Here is a 16475-nt window from a genome sequence, read left to right as displayed (position 1 = left end):
GCCTGCTCCCTGGCCCGGGGTCTTGGGTGGACAAAGTCTGGGGGCCTAGATAGTAGCTGTGGGCATAGACTCAGGGTACTCAGACTCTGGGCACAGTATCCCTGGGGGGTCACGGCCAGAACCCAGGCTACAAGGTAATCTTGTGCCCTCTTGCCCATCACCTACACTTCCCAGCACAGTGACCACTGGGCTCTGGGGGCGACTGACCAGCACAAGACTGCCTTTGCCGCTTCCCAGTGCGACAACCTCAGACAGGTCTGAAACCCTTTGACCTTGCAGTCCTCATGAGAAGTCAGGGCTGTGTACCCCTTCTTGAGTTATTCTGGGGGGGGGTGCCTGGCACATGGTAAGCACCCCGCGAACCTTTGCTGCTTCTCCTGGGAGGCACGGACGAGCTTGTTAGCCACTGCTGGAGCGGCTCCCAGGTAGCGACCTTTTCAATAATGAATGGCGTGAATAATTAATCGGATGCACTTACAGCCTCTTGTGCTTACGGAACAAGTAACTGCCTGTCTATCACGCAGGAGACAGCCACTGTCTGTCTTCCCTTGGATGGGCCCTGGGCTGGCTCCTGTGCTAGGAGAGGGGAGGGCACGGAGAGCCAACATTCAGGTGGGGAGCCAGGCACAGGCATGGGGAAAGCGAGGTGAGCAGACTCTTGACTGTGCCCAGTGGCAAGACTTCCTGAAGTGTGCACCTCACATCTCTGTCACAGGCCACCCGGAGCTCACTGGCCAAGAGGGCCTGAGAGTCACCAGGAAACGTCTTGGTGGTGTCCCCACCTGCTGCCAAGGAGGGCAGTGAAGGTTATTCATGTTCTCTACACACAGTTGGGGTGTTTGCCTGCGTGGAGGCCCATGGTACTGAGTCGCCCCCTCTGATCCCGATGTCCCTGGCTTACCTGCCGTGAGCACGGTGCCTGCCTCAGTGTTCTGCCCTTCCCACACTGGCTGTCACCAAAATGAACACGGTGCACTGACCGTATGCCAAGTGCCGCACCTTTGGGATGCAGAGGAGGCGGCAGGGCTGTGCCCAGCGCTCGGAATTGTACAAAAACTAGAGTTAGTCAGCTCTGAGGGAAGGTGTCTGCCCGGCCGTGTGGGACTCAACATACTGTGGAGCTCAGATGTCCTTGCCTTCCTGGTTCCTTCTATAGACTTGGGAAGTTGTGCCTGAGGCCACCCGGTTGCTCATTCAAACCGTAGCCTAGAAGCCCATAGGGTATGATGTGTTGTGAGGGAATGTTCTAGTCCACTGGCCACGTTCACACACCGCCTCCCGGTCCCTTTCTGCCTTCGGATGTGCTGTGATGTTGGATGAAGCTTCAGTTTTGTCAGGAGAGAAGCAAGGGGAAAAGGTTGGACAGCCATGTGGAACCTCCTTTGCCACTCCCAGAATCCCCTGGGAGACTAGAGGGACAGGGCGCAGGGCTATGGAGGACAGCTGAGCTCAGCCTGCGGCTTCTCTCTCTTCATTCTGACTTGTGTAGAAGGCAGCGTCTTGGCTGCCTGCTTCTCTGGCTTCTCTGGCACGCAGCCTCCCCTCGCTAGGGCACAAAGCCTCCAGCAGAGGAGCCGGGTGATGGTGGCAGACCCATGTGTCACCTTGCCCCTGGGGAGGCTTTCTGTAAGCTGAGCTGAGCAGTAGATCTGGACTCTCTAGGGAAACTGAGGCTCAAGGCCAGGTGGCCAGCTGGGTAGGGCAGGTCTCCTGCAAGATGGAGATCCAGGCAGCTGTGTGTGGGTGGTCTCAGCTGCCCAGGCTCTAGGGCACCCCTGCCCTGCCATGGGGGAGACGGGAAAGCTGTAACAATGACCACCCGCTCGCAGCAGGGCCACCATCAGGTCTGTGGCTCCCAGCTGGGGCTTGGTGAATGATAAGCCCTGGGTAGCCCCTCAATTGCCACTTCTACAGCAATACTGGAGACCCTAGGGATTGTGGCACAGCACTGGCCCCTCAGGCCCTATGGGCACTGACTCCATTCATCTTCCTCTTAAGCAAAGTGACTGCCTGGCTGAAGGCAGAACCAGGTGCCAATTAAACAGCCAGGCATATGGAGCTTCAGCCAGCTGTCCTGTTCCGTGTCTCTAACTGAGTTAGGGAACAGGGAAGCCCCGGGTGAGCTGCCTTCATTGAATTCTACAGAGGAACTTTTGTCCAGCTTTTCAGACTCCGTCTCTGTTCAGGTGACCCAAGACTCAGCTCCCTGAGGCCCCAGTGCCCTCCACACCTTGAATCTCTCTTTGCCTTTCCCCCCAGGGCTCTGCCTTCCTCGGGAGGAAGCTCTCCAGCCTCCCCCTCGGCTGCAGATTGTGGCAGCTGCTAGCCCCAGACCATCGGCCTACTCAGGCTTCTAGGTGTCCTCTCTGGTCCTGTCCCCCTGCTGATGGGCCCCGCAGCTTGTTTGCCTGTCACACCGTGGTTCCTGGTGGTTCCAGGCTCTCAGCCCATGTTGGGGCTGCCCGTGGCTCACAGCAGATGCTCGCTGAGTCTGCTCTGACGCTGCAGCAGGTCAGCCCAGTGCAAAGGCGCCATGCAGGATCTGGCTGAGTGTGGTTCCCTCCAGCCCGGGCCCCCAGGACCACACTGGGGGAGCGGCTGGTGCCCTGAAGCTCAGCACATCTGCCTCTGCATCCTGCCTGTCCTGTGACAGGTGAGGAAGGGTCCGTTGTCATGTTGGTCACCCCATCCTTGTCCTTGTAGTCATTGGCACATATCCGGGGGAAGATGCTCGAGAGCACGCCCACAATCACAGACACACCTTCCCAGTCCCAGGGGGGCATTTGTTAGCTCGTCAGGATCTCAGGGTTAGAGTTATCCTCACCTCCCAGATGGGTAAACCGAAACTCATACAGTATGAATGTGGGCCATGTGGGTGCTGAAGGCAGAGCTGTAGCTCGGGTGACTCAGGAGCTACATCACCAAAAAGCCCACTCCAGCATGTGGTGGCTCACAACGCACACTGGAGCTCCCTGTGTACCTCACAGTCAGCTCCAAGGAGGAGTCTCCTCTCCCCAGCTGCCAGTCACTGTTTTATCACCTCCTGGCGGGGTGTCTGAGTCTTGTGACTTTTCTGTCTTTCCTCCCCTTCCACCAGGAGGGAGTAGTTCAAATATCTGCACAGCTTGCCTGCTAGGTCCCCTGCCCCACGCTCCACACCACTTACGTCTAGGAAACTGAGGCACGTAGCAATTGGGTGACTGACCCTAGCCAATCAGCGGTCAGCACTTAAAATGCAGGTGGGCCTGACTCCAGGCAGCTTAGAAGAATGCTTGTCTGGCTGGCCATCCGCCTCTTGCCCACGCTGAGGCGAGAGCCTCCTGCCTGTCTCCCTGCCCTATCCTTTGTCCCTCACAGCAGAGTGACCCTTTTAAAACATAAATCAAAACCAGCTAATGGAATCAAAATCCTCTTCACGTGCTCACCCAGCACAGCGGCCTCCCTGATGGTGTCCCAGGGCCTCAGCAGCTGCTGCTCCCAACCCAAAGAGGGCCTCCCCCAAGAAACCTGCAGGGCTGGCTCCTTTCCTCCCCTCCCCGCCCCCCCTCCAGCCCAGGTACATGCCCAGAGGCTCCGCCCAGAGAGACAGTCTTCATACCTCCCCCACCTCCTCCATACCACCTCCCCCCATCACGGTCTACTCCCTACACACTCTTTCAGCCCCTTTGATGTGTTACCACCACCTGGCAGTGTGTCTGGTTTCCTGTTTGGTGTCTGTCCATCTGTCAGTCTGTCCCACTGGAAGGGAACCCCAGAAAGCTGGTCTCTATGGAGCTCCAGCATTGAGAATAAACACCTACCTCATGGTAGGTGCTCAGCAAGCACACGCTGAGTGAGTGCCCCGTGTCGCTCAGGATGGTGTGTTGAAGGCTCCGGCGAAGGTCAGTTCAGTGAATGAACCACAAAATGTACAGCAGATGTTCCCAGTGCCTGAGACTGCAGCCAGAGCTGTGCAGCTCCTGTCAATGGGGCCCCCTGAATCTCCCCAACAGCCCTGAAGCATGTGTGTCCTTGGGCCCATCAGAGACCGAGGCCCAGGGGGAACCACAGTGGCCTGCAGGCTGGGCAGGACATGGAATTCAGGAGACTGATGCTAGAGCCTGTGTCCTGGAAATGTAGGTCCCTTTTCCACTGGGACATCTGCCTCCTAAGACACCTGGGACACCTGTCCCAGGCTGGGTATGTCATCAGCTAGAGAGTGTGGATTCCCTAAGTGGGCCTTACCCATCCCCGGAAGCCTAGGGCTCCAAGTTGCCCCATAAGAAGCTCTCTGGCATGGGGGCAGAAGTGATCTGAACTCCGCCTGGGCTCCCGCTGTTCCAGCCCCTCCCCGAAAGCTCAGGAGACCAGTTCATTGTCCTGGTACTTGCTTGGCCCAGGGGCTTGGACTTCAGGGTCTTTATCCTTTCTCTTATTCCAGCGCCAAGCTTGGCCTCGCACTCAAGGACGCAGCAGAAGTAGCCACCTGCCAGTCCACCACATGCCCACCTACCTGCCCACCTGCCTGCCCAACACCTGCCCACCCACCAGCCCACCACATGCCCACCCCTGCCCACCCCTTGTCCACCTCCTGCCTGCCCACCTCCCTACCTGCCTGCCTAACCCCTGCCCACCCCCTGCTCGCCCTCCTGCCCACCCTCCTGACAGTCTACCCAACCAGCCAACCACCTGCTCTCTGGTCTATCTGTCTCCCCCTCCCCACCACAGGAGGCCGGGACAGTGCAGTTGTACAGCACCCACGCTTATTTCCAGTCAGTTTAATCCCCGCATTTCCTGGTCATACTCGAGCAGACTCGCAGTGTTGAGAGCAGCTGTCTCGGAATTGGACCCAGATTCGTACACACCCGCCTCTGGGGGTCAGTGGGGGAACCTCAGGCCAATCATTTATTTAACATCTTGGAGCCTCTGTGTTCCCATATGTGAAATGGGTGCAAACCAGATTACCTCATAGACTCCTATGGAGGATTCCAGTGTCCCAGGTATGGAAAGTTTCTCAGGGAACACGAGTTATTATTATTGCCGTTACTTAATTAGTGAACGATGGAGAAGGGAAAGCCATCGGGCCCACCTGGCTGCTGTTTGGTTTCCTGCCATCCCCTGTGCCCACTTTTTGCCTTCCCTTCAAAGAAGTGCGAGGACTTTGCATTCTAGCTTTATTCACAGCAAATTGGCCATTATCGTGCGAATTTCCTTAATGTCTCTAAACATCATTTTAGCATCTACTCAGTTGTGAAGATCCCGCGCGCTGGCATTAACTTAGCTCCCCACAGAGCGACATTTAAGGCAGCTCGCACTTTTTTTTCCCCCCTCTTCTTTTTTTTTTCTTTTGCTGTGACAAATAACAGTGACAGCAGCGGTGGCAGGAGACAAGGGTGCAGCCAGCCCTCCGCTGGCTCAGGCCCCTCCCCGAAGTGAGTTGCTTCCTCCGGGAGGGACTCCAGCCTGAGCCTGGAGTGGCAGCCTGATGGCTCCACGCACAGCTGCCCGGCCTGGTGGCACCACAGATGGGTTCATGATGCAGCTCTGGGGCGCTATCTCTTTAATCGTCATGGCAATGTTATTAATCCACTCCGTGTCTCCGCTCTCCGTGAGCCTCCCCGGCTCTTTTACTGCCTCCAAGACCACACGGGGAATCGGGGAAGCGTCTCTGTTTCCATAAAGCAGCATTTGTTTCTCAAACCTTGGTTCCTTGGAGTTCTCCTCCACCCCCCTCCTCTTACTGTTTACTAGATACATTTTTAATTAACTTTCAGTCAAGTTGCTTTTCTGGAAAGCCCAGGCCTGCTCTGAGCGGCGCAGCTCAGCCTGGATGCTCAGTTTCCTACGGGTGTCCCGCGTGCGGTGGAGTTCCCTGCCCCATGCCAAGACTGGCTAGGAAGATGGTGGGAATTTGGAAGCCTCCTGTTAAATGGATAAAAAAGCCAAACTATATGTATAAGCTGCTGATTAAATACAGCGTAGTAGACATGGAAAGGGTAACCCTTCAGCACCCCACGCCATGCTTCTCGCTACGGTCTTGCATTAGCTATGTATGGCTGTGCTCCTGAGTTAGGGGATGTATGTCCTGCTCCATCTTGTCTGCCTGGAAGATACCTGGCAGGATGGGCTGGATGGGCTAGCCTGGGCTTTCCCTTCTGCACTTAGGGACAGTGAGCTGGGGTGTTTGCACCTCAAAGGCAGGCAGCGTGTGCTCGGCCCAGTGTGCTGGGGTTCGGCCAGGGTGTGGGGACCCTGCTGGCCTCTGAGGACAGGATGTTCAGTGCCTGCTACCTAGTTTCCTGTCACCAGGCATGAGGTGCCGGAATGTTGCCACCTCAAGTAGCTTGACCTCTGACCTCTCTGGGGACAAGTGTGTCTCTTTCGCAGATGTTAACAAGTAACGCCGTGGCTACAGGGTCACCCACAGGCAGGTGGCTGGTGGTCAGCACGTGGGGCCACCGTGGTTCTCCAAGGTCAGTTTATGAGCTCCTCCCAGCTCCAGACCATTCCAGGGGAGGGTGGAAAGCAGGACTGGCCACTTTTTTCTGTACTGCTGGATCCTTTGTCCCTGAAGGGGCCATCCCAGGCTCCTCTTCATCAGCTTCCTGGCCCCAGCCTGCTTCCGTGCCAACCTGAGTGGTGGCAAGGGTTCCACGGGCATCACAGAGCCCTCACTCAGACAAGCGGAGCCTGCTGGAGGCCGGCTATTGGGTGCAGGCCCCATGTTGAGGGTTAGGAGTCAGGAGACAGAGAAGGCAGCCTTCAGAATCCTTTAGAAGCCATCCCCGACTCAGAGACGGCCCACGCCGACCTCCACCTTCTTTGCTCGGAAAAATCAATGCCTTCCGTCAAGGGCAAACACACCTTAGAGATGAGCAGGGAAGCCACTTCAAAGGCCACTCCAGAGTGACCTTGATGGAGCAGAGAGGTCGTGGGCGCCTCTTCCAGCCTCGGTTCCCAGCAGGCTGTCGGTCTGGAAGGCCAGGAGCTTCTCAGCAGGCTGGGGTAGGACGGCCTTTGAATCTGGGTCCCTGCATCTTTGAGTAAGCCACTGCCTACTTACCTGAGAGAGCGAGGACATTGGGAGACTGTGGGAAGGTCTTCTGGGAGCTTGGTGACAGGCATCCATTTACTAGTTAGCTAACCTCACCCAGGCCTGTACCCTGGTGTGGAGACCGCAGTGACCCAACCCACACACTTGTATGGAACTTTCATTAAAATGTCCTACCACAGTAATTGTGTTAGGTAGAGATGCCAGCCCATGAGTCATTAATAAAGAGGCATTTCATAAAGGCCAGGTACGACCCCACCATGAGGGGAGGGGACAACCCTCCACGCCCACGACAGAATCCCTATAATCACACTCTGAGCCACAGCAACCTACCCATGAGAAGGACCCCAAAAGCCCACACCTGCCTGTTTCTTCCCACTCATGTGATTTGGAGGAAGGGACGCTGTTCCATGCCCTCACCCCAGCTGGACGTCACTACTTCCCCAGGCACACAGAAGAAGGGACCTGGGTTGAGTCCTGTTGCTTTCGGCTCGGCCCCCTGGATCTTTGGACTCCAGCATCCTCTTCCTCAGTTGCACTGTTCACCATTTTCTGGGGCTCAGAAAGACTCAACACCTGGAGCTGGGCGCTGTGGTTCTGAGTGGGAAGAGCCGGGATGCACAGCTCTGCAGGGCCCACAGCCCCACGCCGCCAGTCTCCATCACTCTCCAGTCCTCCTTTCTAACATTCCTGCCCCAGCCAGGTGACCACCTAAGACACTTCACTGGAGTCTCATCGAGACAAGAGCCGCCTCCAATCCAGGGACCCTTGGCTGCTATTTAGCAAGGGGACAGGCTTCCCTTCCACTGACCCTCCCCCCATGACCTCCTGACCCGAGCTGCCCAATAGCCTCAATAGTCGTTCCCTGACCAGTACCCCCACAGTGTGGGAGCCGGACTCTCCTATGGGACACCTTACTCCATAGGATGGGGTCAGGGGTCGGAGGGTAGAGGGAGGACTGGTTGAGAGTCCACCAGAGCAGCCCCTCCAAGTCTCTCTCTTGTAATCACTATGTCCTCCTGCCTCTAACTGTGGCCACTTCTGTGTTTCCAAGGACACATCTTTGTTGCCTCGCAGAGCTCAAATCCAGATGTGTCCCGATCAATACACGCATGTAATGGACCGTTACTGTCTTCCTGAAAGCCATTAGTCAGTCGATGGCAGCGTGGCAGTGTGTCTCCCAGCTGACAGGAGGGGGAGGGGGGCAGAACTCTTTGTGGAGCCTGGGGACAGGAGCAGCTTCGTCCATTAGTCCGAGAAATCCGAGCTGCCAGATGGGGGTTGGGGAGGCCTAGGACCACAGTGGGCAGGTGTCACCAAGAGGAGCAGTGACTGTGCCCAGGCCAGGGGTGGGGGCTTCAGGGGCTGTTCTAGAGGTGGATGGGACCTGGAATAGGTGGATGCAGGGCAGGTAGGAGAGTACAGTAGACTCCAGAGAGACTTGGGCATGGCATGGAGGGTCACTGCACTGAGGGCTAGGCACTCTGGGTTTCAGGGGAGACGAGGATTCCGAGTAGGCAGGACAAGTCACAGGTAAACAGGAGGCATGAGATGCCCAAAGGACAGATGCGTGGGTCTCCAGCAGGCACAGTGGCCCAGGAGGGATGCTGGGTAGGCCACCACCCCTGAAAGATGGCTTGTCTCTGGCTGTTCTGGCAGCAGTGGACAAGGACAAGGGGTGGTAGTGGTGGTGGGGGCGTGTGTGTCTGTCTGTCTGTCGTCTGTGTGCATATGTGCTGTGTGTGTGCCTATGTATGTTCGTGTGTGTGTGTGTGTGTCTGTCTGTCTGTCTGTCTGTGTGCATATGTGCTGTGTGTGTGCCTATGTATGTCCGTGTGTGTGTGTGTGTGTGTGTGTGTGTGTGTGTGTGTGTGTGTGTGTATCTGTGTGTCTGTATTCTCTGATTCATGGTTGAATGTGTACCAGCACGTGGGTGTGCTGTGATGTCTGTGTGACAATGTCTGTCCTGGTATACCAGGCAGGAAATGAATGTGTTCACGCGCCGTGCATGGGTTTGACCCTGAATGGAGCTTCTCTCCACATCCCACCCTTGTGAGAGGGTAGCAGGAGGGTGTCCTAAGCTTTCTGGAGCTCTGATAAAAACAGACCAAAAGCAACTCGAGGGGAGAAAGAGCTTATTTGGCTTATGGGTTACGTCTGGGGAAGCCGAACAGGAACTCAAGGCAGGCGACTGAAAGTACGGGAGAATGCTGTTAAGTGGCTGCTCCCCCAGGTGGCTCGGCCTGCTTGCTTCTACAGCCCAGGTCCACCTGCCTAGGGATGACACCACCCACAGTGGGCTGGGCCCTCCCACAGCAATCAGCAATCAGGAAAATGCCCTGGGGATAGATATGCCCACAGGCTGCTCTGATCTGGGCAGTTCTTCCACTGAGGGCCCTTCTTCCCCGGCAACTCCAAGTTCGTGTGAAGTCAACTGCTGAAGCCCACCATGACAGGGACTCTGCGCTGGGCCTGCGTGATTCGCAGCTTGGACAGCAGAAAGAGGAAACAGGTCTCAGTCTGCACCCAGGTTTGAGAGGGTGCAAGTGGGACTAGCGTGACCAACTGTCATGGATAGTTAGACACACGTAGGCACAATAAATGATATTTGCTCCACATGATTCATAAGACATACATTCAAGACTGGGCTGCAGGTCAGGCTGAGGACTCAGAACAGACTTAATCCCAGCCATAGCAAACTCCTATTCATCCCTCAGAACCTTGCTGAGGCCATTCCTCTGATGCAGGGGTGGAGGAGGGGGGTGGCACTCCTTCTTCTGATGACCCACTCTCCCTGTGTCCACAGTAAGAGCCCTAGCCACTTGGTCCACACACAGGAGGGGGACAGGGCATGCCTGAGTCATCAGAGTTCATAGGGCCAGGGCAGAGTCCTGGGCAGGAGTGGGTACCCTAGTCTACCCTCTACCCCCCTCCTGCTGTTTAACCGTGGGCGGCCGTGACCCGCCGTGTCTCGGTTCCAGCTTTCCGCAGAACCTCCCGACCTTCTTGGGCTGCTGACCGAGCTAATGGGACAAGAGTGGGTACGTGCTCTGAAACCTTTGGCGCAGTGGGTGAAGGCGGCTTAATCCCCATGGGGGGAGGCGGGCAGTTCCAGACAGAGGTCTTCGGGGGAAGGACGGCCCGAGCGGCAGCTGATGTAAAACACAAGCTTCCTGTTAAAGCGGTACCATCAATTATTGACCAGTGGGACATTAAAAATTAACTGCCAGGATGTGTGTGTTAAAAGGCCTGAGCCTCCCAGAGCCGAGAGAGGCGGCCGGAAGGAGGGCAGCAGGAAGGGCTAGAATCGGGGAGTTCCTGAGCCCCCAACCCACCCTGCAGCCCCGTTCCCAAAATGTGCTGCCTGCTGCCCTGTGCCATAGAGATGCCTGGCCCGTCCCCCAGGCTGCAGCCCCACAGAGGCCCCCCAGGCCAGCAGGACAAGGGCATTCCCTCAGCTGCCGGATAGCTTCCTTCTGAAGGAGAGAACAGGGCTCATGTTAAAAGTCTTTGCTTTGAGACCGAGTCTCATGTAGCCCAGGCTGGCCCTGGACTTCTGATCCTCCTCTCTGCCCATACCCAGTTTACGAGGTTCTGGGGGTGGAACACGGGACTTCACACATGCTAGGCAAGCCCTCTCCCAACTGATCCACACCTTCATCTCCCACACAAAATTCTTCACAGTACCACAGTGTCCTCAGGCAGAGTGGACGCTGGAAGGCAACTCTCTGCCGACAGCATCGTCGCTGAAAGGCGTCAACCTTTCTCAGGGAGACCCAGTGGGGAGTGAAAGGGAGCCGGACCCCGGGTGGAGAGAGGTCAAGGCCATTCCACCCTCCCAATCTCTTGGGTGGGAGTTCTTCCTGCCATTTAATGGTCCTGGGGTTCCGAAAGGTCATGAGCACATCCAAGGTCAAACAGCCAAGGAGAAGTTGGTCCCCCAAAGCCTCCATGTCCCCAGCACAGATGAGTGTAAGCCAGAATCACTCTCCTCCAGACCACCCTCGTTACTCATCTCTTATACACAGCTGATGTCTGTCCTGCTGGGTGACCCAAGGGACCCTTACTAAAGCACTTGCTGGTAGGCAGCTGCCCCACACACCTCTGTCCCACTCCAGTGCCTGTGTTGGAACCGATGGGTTACTGATACCTCATGCTGGTTGAACTTGGACCTGGAAGCCTCCTTGCCCCAGGAGCAGGTTGGCAGGCTGACTTGTTACTCTTGGAGTAAAGGCCGTACAGGCCACTGGCTTCTGGAGGTCACTGCTGTCCTCTTGTTCAGAGATGCTCTCCCTACTTCCATAGTACCCATGCACATCCCTGCTGAGCAGGTGAGTTGAGGGAGAAGCTCCTGGAGGCAGGTGACAAGTGACAGGAGCTGGGAGGAAGGGAGACAGTCTCCTCCTGAGGGCTAGCCAGGACCTGGTCCATGCTGCTGGTGGCCAAACCTGGGCCTGAATCCTTGCTGATCACACGAGACTCACTCAAAACAGGGACCCAAAGCTGAGATGCAGGCAGGCTGGGTGCAGAGGCAAAGACGTACACTTTTATAGTGTGAGGCCAGAGCTGAGGGACACCAGAGCCAAGGGGCCCTGGGCTTGGTCCCCAGAGCCATGGGAGGCTGTGACACCTACATCAGGGTGGCAGGTCTGCTCCTTCGGGAGGCCCTAAGAGGACTTCTTGAGGTATTTGCGCTCACTGGCCCACAGCAGCTGCTGCTTGACCTCTGTCTCTGTTTCCTTTCTTTAAAACTTTTTTAAAAATTTCATGTATACGGGTTCTCAGCCTAATTCTGTGTACTGTTTGCATGGCTGGTTCCTGCTGGGCCCGGAAGAGGGAGTTGGATTTCCTGGAACTAGAGTTACTACAGGCAGTTGTGAGCCTCCATGTGGGTGCTGGGAATCGAACCTGGGTCCTCTGCAAGAGCAATCAGTGCTCTTTTTTTTTTTGGTTTTTCAAGACAGGGTTTCTCTGTGTAGCTTTGCGCCTCTCCTGGGACTCACTTGGTAGTCCAGGCTGGCCTCGAACTCACAGAGATCCGCCTGGCTCTGCCTCCCAAGTGCTGGGATTAAAGGCGTGCGCCACCACCGCCCGGCACAATCAGTGCTCTTAACTGCTGAACCTTCTCTTCAGCCCATTGCTTCTGAGACCCTCCCATCTCTAAGACTCTGCTGGGTGTGCCCAGCCGGATGAGCGTGCCCCCCTGCCTCTTGTTAGGACCCGGAGTGGAATCCCAGAAGTAAGCTCTCTGACTTGTAAGGTGGGACCACAGTTCCCAGGCCAGGCATCGGGGCAGGGGACCTTAGGGGCCTTGCCCACATAGGTCTACTCAGGTGTGTGTGTGTGTGTGTGTGTGTGTGTGTGCGTGTGTGCGCGTGCGCGCACTCAGCTCTCTTGCAGTTTAAAGGAGCGGCTTGGCCTGTTCACATCCTCTTCCAGCCCCACTGTGGTGAGCATGCCCCATCTGAACGCGGGTAGCTTGCCATCCCTTTGCAGGAAGAGCATCTCCTTGCCACCTGCCGGGACCACATCTGCTGCCCAGGCTGCCACCGTGCCCTGGTACTGCATCTGGCCCCCGCCATGCTTCTTCTAGCATCCCTGCCTTCCTTCCGCTCCCTTGGAAAATGTACTTAAAGCCATCCCAACTGTGGGGTTGCTGGGAGAACAACCCCCCAGGAAATGTGTCACGGTTCCCGCCCTGGCCCGGCAGCCAGCCAGCGCTAAACGGCTATGAGCAATTGCCATCCCAGGAGCCGCGTCCACACTTCACCTGCAGTTAGACAGAAGCCTCTCGCTTTCATTGTTCCAGACTCTCCCGGCATTCTGGAAGCTTTCATGACTATTCAAATTGCCAGGTGCTCCATCTATCTCATTTCAACCAGGCTGCAGACGCGGGCCCACCCCACCTGCCTGCCAGCTGCACGGCACCTCCTGTGCTCCCGCCCCCTACTCGGCTCAGCTCTGCTCACCCGTGTGGTGACACTGTACAGAATGGCAGTGTGTCCCAATGGTTAGCAGCACTGACTGGACTCCAAGCCCCCCCCCGCCCCCCGCGCCCCAGCTGGCCATTGGCCCTTGGTAAGTCAACTGTCAGCCCCTCAGAGCCCCTCAGAGCCCAAGTCCTTTCCTAGTAAATTTTGAAAATGGGCAACTGAGGATGGAGCACAGGGGACAGCACTCTGAGGAGGCCTGGATCAGGAGCACTGCCCATCCCTAACCTGCCTTTCACAGAATTTTCCAGAACCCCATAACCCTAGGATGAGTCTGAGGACCTTCATCTAGAGTCCAAGTCTCTAGTAGCCATTGCCATCCTATCAGGCCCACTATGGCTTTCTGAATGTCTTCAACCAGGCTGTCCCCTGCCCACCCATCCCCCAACATCAACCAGCTTCCTTCTCAGGCCCCCACTGAGCCCAGGACCAAGCCAGGTCCCCTAGGACCCAATTTTTGATATAGCTAACACGGCAGGTACCCTCCCCCCCCCCCCCCCCGTTCCTATCTTGGGTCCTTGTGTTCTGTCCCAGCTCAGAGTCCTGGAGGACGACAGTGACGCGTGACTTAGTCCCATGATCCCAGCACCAGCTCAGATAGACTGGAAAAGACTCCATTAGGACAAGCTTCCAAAAGTCACATGGGAGACAGAGACATTGACTCTGAGGGAAGGAGTATGGCTGGCCCTGGGGCTGGAGCCAGTGAAGACCTGGGGCTGGAGCCAGTGAGTGCCTGGGGCCAGCAAGACTTATGGGGGACAGGCACCCCTGGGGGACAGGTGCCAATAGCCAGTTAGGGACAGTTTCTTAATCCTGGGCTCCCCGCGACCAACTGTGGGCGCCATGAAAGCCAACAGTTTCTTCCAGAAGCCTAGACCAGGGCCAGGCATCCCAACATGCTTGGTTTATGCTGTGGCTAATGTCCAGCCGAGGCTTGTCACGGTGGTCCACAGCCAGCTGTGAAAAACTTCTGCAGGCCTGGAGTGGCATCAGGGGGGGTGCCTGAGGCCTCGAGATGTTGAATAATTTGCCTAGAGTTGCACAACATTTCAAACCCTAGGACTGCTTGACAGTGCTCAATAAAACCCAGACCTCTCTATAGTGATGTGGGATATGGGGTAACATGTTACTGATGCCTGTGGGAGGTAGGGAAGCTTCAGTAAAGGACACCCAATGAGGGTTCTTGATGGATGTGTAGGAGTTTTCCCAGTGAAAAGGGGAGGATGTGTCTAGCTTGTGAAAAGTATACTGGGATTTCTGGAGAGACCTTTGGAACGGAATCCATGAACTTAGAAGAGGTACAGTCCAGCAATGAGAGGCCCTGACATCAGGACTGAGCCCACTGAGAAAGCCCGTATAGAATGGATTCTTCCCAGATGTATTGATTTTAAAAGTATTTCATTATATACAAGGTATTTTTTTTTTTTTTTGGTTTTTTGAGACAGCGTTTCTCTCCATAGCTTTGCGCCTTTCCTGGAGCTCACTCTGTAGCCCAGGCTGGCCTCGAACTCACAGAGATGCGCCTGGCTCTGCCTCCCGCGTGCTGGGATTAAAGGCGTGCGCCACCACCGCCCGGCAACAAGGTATTATTTAAAATGTAGTCAAGTGGTAGGAAATGGGGTCACATTGACCTCAGTCAGTAAAGTGCTCGCCATGTAAATGTGGGGACCAGAGTCCAGCCCTCAGCACCCATGTAAAAAAGCCAGGTGTGAAAAAGCCATCTGTACTGGGACCAGAGGCTGTGGAAAACTGAGTCCCCACCTCAATGGCCAGACCAGCGGTCCAAGCAGAGGGACCAGAGGAGCAGAGGCCCTGAGGCAGAGGTACCCAGACACTGAAGGCGAAGTAAGGTGGTCCTGGCTAGAGAGGAGCCGGGGAGGCACACCCAGATACCCACCATCACGGTACCAAGGTGGCCTCATGGAGAAGCATGGGGCCAGCAAAAGAGATCTACCATGCACGCGTATGTGAAGTCCGGTGGTCCTGGAAGAAACTTTCTTGGTGCACTTGAACTGTTTTGAAAGCGGACTCAGGGCGTCTGCTGGCGATGGAGTGCACCTGGAGGTGAAAGACAGGAAGAAGGCGAGGGCGGAGCTGCAGGAGTTGGAGACGGCCGGGTGATGGAGGGAGGGAGGAGTGAGTTTAGAGGGATGTGTAGGAGTTTGATGTGAGGTATGATAAAAAGCAAGGCGCCTGGGAAGCACGGGGGTGGGGTGGGTGTGGGATCCAGGAGGAGGCTGGGACTTCCATGCCGAGGTCATCTCACTCGGCACATATCGATGCCAGCCGGGTCACTGATAACACCCTGGGAAGGAGACCAAGAACCAAGGACATTAAAACCAGACACCTGGTCCTGGGTCAGCCTCAGCATCCTGGCCACTCTGATCTCTGGTTCAGTCCGCCTGGGTGTCTCTGAGCGGGCACAGCCTTCAGCTGTGACCTCTGTTGCTGGACATATGACTTTCTCACCCTGTGATTAGAGGGACTGAGTGGCATCACTGCATCAGGACACAGGCATCTGTCCCACGGGGAAGTCTGGCCTTCTTTGGTGGTTTATTGGTTCAATCAGTTTAATCAGGGCCTTCTCTGTGCTGGGCACCGTAGTGGCCCCAGGATTTTAGTGTGGCCAAGCCAACACTAAGCCTTGCTTAGGGAGAGACACAGTGTAAATGACTCCAGCTGTCAGCAGGGTGGGAGTTGCCACAGAGAGAGCGGTTTGAGCTGGGTGGGGAAAGGTGGAGGTGTGGTCTGACCGTGGCAGCCAGCAGGTACCAATGGGAGAGAATGGACAGAGCATGCTGGGTAAACGGCATGAGTATCCTGCGTCGATAGTGGCTGATAATGATAGATCACACAGCATGGAGGCCAGGGGGCACTTATACGGGCCTCAGCAAGCCACGGACCCAGGGATCTACAGGGCAGCTAGGGTTCCAGATGAGGGTGTAGGAATCAGGGCCACAGTTTTCTCAATGCTTTGACAAAATGCTGGACAAAAGCCACTTGATAGTGGAAGAGTTTATGCCACCATAGCAGGAAAGGCATGGTGGGAGGGAGTGGGAGATGGCTGGTCACACCACATCCAGTAAGGAGGCAGAGAGAGGAGAGATCCTGTTCCGCTGACCCAGAGGAACTTTTAGTCACCTAGGACCCCACACACAGAATTGTGCACCTACATTCAGGGCAGATCTCCCCACCTCAGTTGGGCTCATCTAGCTGCTTCCACGCATGCACGCCCAGAGAGTTTGTCTCCTAGGTCATTCTAGGTCAAAGTTCACAGTGGGTGTCAACCATCACAACTGCACCAAAGGAATGAGATCCAGTCCAAGCTGGGTCTGAAGGCAAAAGACCAACGTCCCAGCCTGGAGATGTTTGGCAGAGGTCATCTCCCCTTTTCAGCCGCCATGGGAGGGAGACAGGTGGCCACAGTGACGAGGCCTCCTCATGTCACTCATCTC

At 56.1% G+C, this 16475-nt stretch overlaps 1 protein-coding gene and 1 long non-coding RNA gene across 4 annotated transcripts in view; both read left to right on the top strand.

Moving 5' to 3' along the window:
- Positions 1 to 16475, top strand: part of LOC143269799 (uncharacterized) — a 326967-nt gene that overhangs the window by 299284 nt on the left and 11208 nt on the right. The gene's annotated exons all lie outside the window — the stretch shown is intronic.
- The window catches only part of Shisal1 (shisa like 1), a 111745-nt gene that overhangs the window by 89580 nt on the left and 5690 nt on the right, over positions 1 to 16475 (top strand). The window lies entirely within an intron of this gene.

This window comes from Peromyscus maniculatus, chromosome 20 (assembly GCF_049852395.1).
Source record: "Peromyscus maniculatus bairdii isolate BWxNUB_F1_BW_parent chromosome 20, HU_Pman_BW_mat_3.1, whole genome shotgun sequence".
Taxonomy (NCBI): Eukaryota; Metazoa; Chordata; class Mammalia; order Rodentia; family Cricetidae; genus Peromyscus; species Peromyscus maniculatus.
Note: the sequence above shows the minus strand (reverse complement) of the source record. Positions and strands in the feature narration are given on the sequence as shown.